This window comes from Dipodomys merriami, unplaced genomic scaffold (assembly GCF_024711535.1).
Source record: "Dipodomys merriami isolate MVZ:Mamm:240054 unplaced genomic scaffold, mDipMer1.0.p SCAF_12, whole genome shotgun sequence".
In the NCBI taxonomy this organism is placed as follows: domain Eukaryota; kingdom Metazoa; phylum Chordata; class Mammalia; order Rodentia; family Heteromyidae; genus Dipodomys; species Dipodomys merriami.
The window spans coordinates 42,126,574-42,131,654 of record NW_027202493.1 but is presented as its reverse complement, the minus strand read 5'-3'; positions in this window follow the sequence as shown (position 1 = coordinate 42,131,654).

Genomic DNA, 5,081 nt, shown 5'->3' with positions numbered 1-5,081 from the left:
TCCGGCCTGGGGACGGGGGGGGGGGTTTCCGGCCTGGGGACGGGGTCTGGCTTAGGGCCGGGGGTGTCCAGCCTGTGGACAGGGGTCTGGCCTGGGGGATGGGGGTCCAGCCTGTGGACAGGGGTCTGGCCTGGGGGATGGGGGTCCAGCCTGTGGACAGGGGTCTGGCCTGGGGGGATGGGGGTCCAGCCTGTGGACAGGGGTCTGGCCTGGGGACATGTGGGGGGGGCAGTCTGGGGGAATCCGGCCTGTGGATGGGGTCCAGCCTGGGGACCCCCAGGTCCGGCCTGTTGGTGGTGGTGGTGGTGGTTGTCAGGCCTGAACTCTGGGCCTGGGCGCTGTCCCTCAGCTCTTCAGCTCAAGGCAGGGCTTACCACTGGAGCCACAGTGCCACTTCCGGTTTTCTGGTGATTAAGTCTCAAGGCTTTTCCTGACCCTGCTGGCTTTGAACCGCGATCTTCAGATCTCAGCCTCCTGAGTAGCTAGGATGACAGGTGTGAGCCCCCGCCCCCGGCTTCACATATTCTTGGTAAGACTTCCTTTGTGGATATAGTGATTGGACAAACCTTGAGAACTTGTTTTCACCTTTAACAACTGTTTGAGCATACCACAGGTCAGATTGTTATGCCAAGGTGGCAGGACCCCTCCCCCCCCCCCCCGCAAGAAGACCACCGAGAGTCAGACTCTACAGCTGTTTTATTTAAACGGGCTGCAGCTCGGGCCTCGTCCTACGCTCCGACACAGCTGAGCCCAGGAGGAGAGCCCCGAGCTAAGGATTTGCAGGTCTTATAAAGGCACACAATCAACCAGGTGTTTTGATTACCACCACGTGTTGCTTTGCTAGACAGAAACAAGCAACAAGTGGTGGTCACTGCCTCAAACTTTAACCTTTCAAGATTCAGACATGTTCTTTTGAATGTGTGGAGATATTCATATGCTTCTTACCATCGATATTAAAATTCAATGAAAGGAGCAGAGTCTGAGGCGAGAACAGAGGCAGAACTCAGGCTTTGACAAGATGACTGGGCTCCCCACAGAGCATCAGGAAAGCCCAGCACTGGCTGGCACAGCCCGGCCCTGACAGCCAAGTAGAACCTTGTATTTCCTGTGGTCATTGAGGGGGGGACTTTTAAACTCCACTCTTCCTTTCAGCACAATACTCAACGGCAGCATGTACAGCAGGTTTCATGACCCAAACTAAAGCAGACAAGTTGGGAAGAATGGGTCTAGATATTCTGAGAGGCCCGTGGCTGCCAGCCCTGTGACCCTGCGCAGCTCTGTGGATCCAGGCCTTCTTCAGTGCTTCTAATCCGGACCATCCATGTGCAAATGAGGCCGCAGAGCCGGGAGACCAAGGAGGCCAAGCCACGGAAACAGCGAGGGGGTAGACCAGGCCACATGCCACCAGGAATGTCTAGTCGATCTGATCAGCAAGGCGCATCCCTCCTGCTTCCTCTTTGTTGGCATTTAGTGGACTCACTCGTGGAAGGAAACACTGCAGAACAAAAGCCCACATGTCTCCAGTCCTTGGCACATTAGCAAATCTATGTCTTGTCCTGATTCCTGTTGTAAGGTGTGAGCAGAGGTGAGAAGTATCCTCTAGATGGTTGCCAAATGTTTAAAAGCAGTGGCCTTTATTTTCCCCATTGTGATGAAATAGGGTGGTTGTTGGCTAGCTGCAGTGGTTTGGGTGTTTTTGTTGTTTATTTTATTGCTTTTAGGGGGAAAGTAGTTTTAATTTTGTGTGTGTGTGCCAGTCCTGAGGTTTGGACTCAGGGCCTGGGCCCTGTCCCCAAGCTTCTGTTGCTCAAGGCTAGCGTTCTACCACTTGAGCCACAGCACCACTTCTGGCTTTCTTTCCTTTATTATCTTTCCTTCCTTTTTTAGTAGTTTTGTTGGAGATAAGAGTCTCATGGACTTTCCTGTCTGGGCTGGCTTCAAACTGAGATCCTTAGATCTCAGCCTCCTGAGTAGCCGGAATTACAGGCTTAAGCCACCAGAGCCCAGCTAGTAGTTTTATTTTTATGGACTCCTTTCCCCTCTTTTATGAGAATCTAATTGTATTGGTTCAAAGCAGCTCACCGGTCTTCGGAGTACATTCTCTAGCTATATCTAACATTAGACACCGTAGATGGACGAGCTTCATCATGTGAACCAACAAGTGAACATGATGTGAATTCCTGCCATTGCTCTCTGGGTCCCTTTGCCATCACCTTGGAGTCCAGGAAGGACAGGACTAGTGGTAGTGACTGTATGTGGAAGGGAGTAAACCTGCCCTCGAGTAAAGAAAGAGCAGGGCTGGGAAGGTGGCTTAGTGGTAAAGTGCTTGCCTAGCATGTATGAATTCCTGGGTTCGATTCCTCAGTACCACAGAAACAGAAAAAGCCAGAAGTGGCGCTGTGGCTCAAGTGGTAGAGTGCTTGCCTTGAGCAAAAGCAGCTCAGGGACAGTGCCCAGGCCCTGAGTTCAAGCCCCAGGACTAGCAAAAAAAAAAAAAAAAAAAAGAATAGAGCCTCTAGAAGTTAGATCCTCCCCCCCCCCCCCCCCCCCCCCAGCAACAGTGACTTGGTAGTCCTGACTAAGTGAGGTTACTAGCTCTCCAGAACCACTCTCAAAATCAGGTCTGAGATCATGACCAAACAGACCATACTTTTTTTTTTTTTTTTTTTTTTTTTGCCGGTCGTGGGGCCTGAACTCTGGGCCTGGGCACTGTCCCTCAGCTCTTCAGCTCAAGGATAGTGCTCTACCACTTGAGCCACAGCGCCACTTCCAGCTTTTTCTGCTTATGTGGTGCTGAGGAATTGAACCCAGGGCCTCATGCATGCAAGGCAAGCACTCTACCACTGAGCCACTTTCCCAGCCCCCAGACCATACTTTGACTAGGACTGTCTAGTGAGCACGAATATACCCTAACTAAAATTATTTAATCTTACTGTGTATGTCTGTACCCCAAAGACGGGCTGACATGGTTACTTTGTCCCTTCCCAGACAGTCTTGGCCAGGCAGTAAACTTTTCTCTGCCAGTTCTCAGCTGTTTATTTGGCATGATGGGCTGAAGGGCCAGATTGGACATGTGGAGTTCCTGGGGTGGGCCCTCCACCCAAAACTCTGTCTCCAATTTTAGTATTTTCTTGTACAATCTAAAGACCTTTTCTGCCCCGGCACCTCACAGGACCTTCAGTGGTATGTGGCTGGTTACTTTTGTTACAGTGATACAGAATTGATCCACTGGGTTCTCGGTTGCCGGAAGAGTAGGTTTTAAGAGGCATTTTTGATGGCTTGAAGGAATCGTCAGAATATTTGAATTTGAGCCAACAGAAAATAGATTTCCCTGTTTATGCTCCTCATGCAGAATGTTTGAAGATTCTTCTCTCACAAAAGAACTTAGACATGTTCAGCTAGCAAAGCAATGCTAGCTGGGGCAGGTAGCTGTTCCCTTAGGTCCTGTATTTGCCTTTCAAACGAGACTTTTAACAGACAGAGGTGGTGACGACAGAGGCATGGCTTGAAATTTAAAGCCCTTCTGGGTTTGTCCCAGGACAAGCTAGAAATACCTCAGCTAGTCCTTCTGCAACCCTTCCTTCTCGTGGCACGCCTCTAAAACTCTGCATATATTAACATATTTAACACCAATAACCCCTGAGCATTAGCTCCTGTTAATGGTATAGGCGAGGGCACTGAATGAAGCACAGGCGCCCTTTCTCAAAGTCACGTAACAAGTAAGCAGCAGATGAGATGTCCAACTCCGCTTGTCCACCTCCATATTTAAAGCGGAGACTTTTGATGGAAAGAGCTCAGCCTTTGGAATCAGAGCCTCGGATTGTACTGGCAAATGACCTGGGGCATGTTATCTGGTTCCCGGAAGGATCGGAGGTGGCACATGTCAGATCTGCTTAACATTTCTGTCTTAGCCTTCTTCACACACAGGAACACGCATGCCCTTGTTCCCTGGCCGGTGAATGCTCACGTTGACTGAGCACATCCCCGGGGAGACGCTTCCTCCACAGGCAGCCAGAGGGCTGGGCGTACATCTGTGAACGCCCTGTACTGGAGGAACAGGGGTGTTGGCAGCTGGGAGACTCCGGACGAAAGGAAGCAGAGCCCTGAAGGGCCAGGGAGGGCCCATGGGGTATTTGCAGGGTACAAGGATGGCCATGCTGCAGGACAAGTGGGAATCATGCAGTGGTGGAGCCAGGATCCCAGCGGATCCCAGCGGATCCCAGCGGATCCCAGCGTGCCTGCGCCATATCTGGGAGGCAGTTGGGAGGATCTGACCTGCAATGCTCCCGACCCAGCCCTGTGTGTGCGGGGTACAGTTGGAAGCGACTACAGAACCCTGGTGCCCAAAGCAGGGCAGAGGAAGGAGGACTGCAGGAGTCAGAGCGAGACTCAGCAGCCCCGGGACCAGTTCAGATCCAGGAGGTTCCCAGCAGAAGGCATAGCGAGTTTGTGAGCTATGTGCTGTACTTGTGGCAACCACGCCAGCTGAGTTTGTGAAATCCAAGAAACAGTGTGCTCAACCTGACTTAGGGGATTGTAACCTCTTTGTACAACCTTTTAGCAATAAAGAAAATTTTAAGGACTCTAGCTAAGCGAAAAGCAAAGCGTGTGCGCGTGCGCACACACACACACACACACACACACACACACCATTCCGCTAAGTTGGCAGTGTGGGCACTGGAGAGTGCTGAGTCCTTCATGAAGGGTGTACGTGCAGCTCAAATCCATCCAGGGGTGTAGTGATCTCTCCCATGCACATTTCTGCATCGTGACCATCGCACTGTTAGGCATTGGCTAGGGGAATCTTCCTTTAATTATAGCCCATGTTCTGATCACTGATCAATTCACAGATACCAGGCCTGCCTTATGAACTGATGATCTGCTTTCAGAAAGTTATTTATTCAGGGCAGAAACATCCATAGTTAGGGGCTCTTTATTTATTAAAAGGTCTCCTTTTAATCCAAGTATGAATTTCTCTTGGGATAGCCACCCAGGGTGTGCTTATCTACAACTCTGGGCAAATCAGTGCTGCAAGGTTAAGAACTGCTGTTCTAGCCAAATGAGGAGTGCGAGACTTCAAG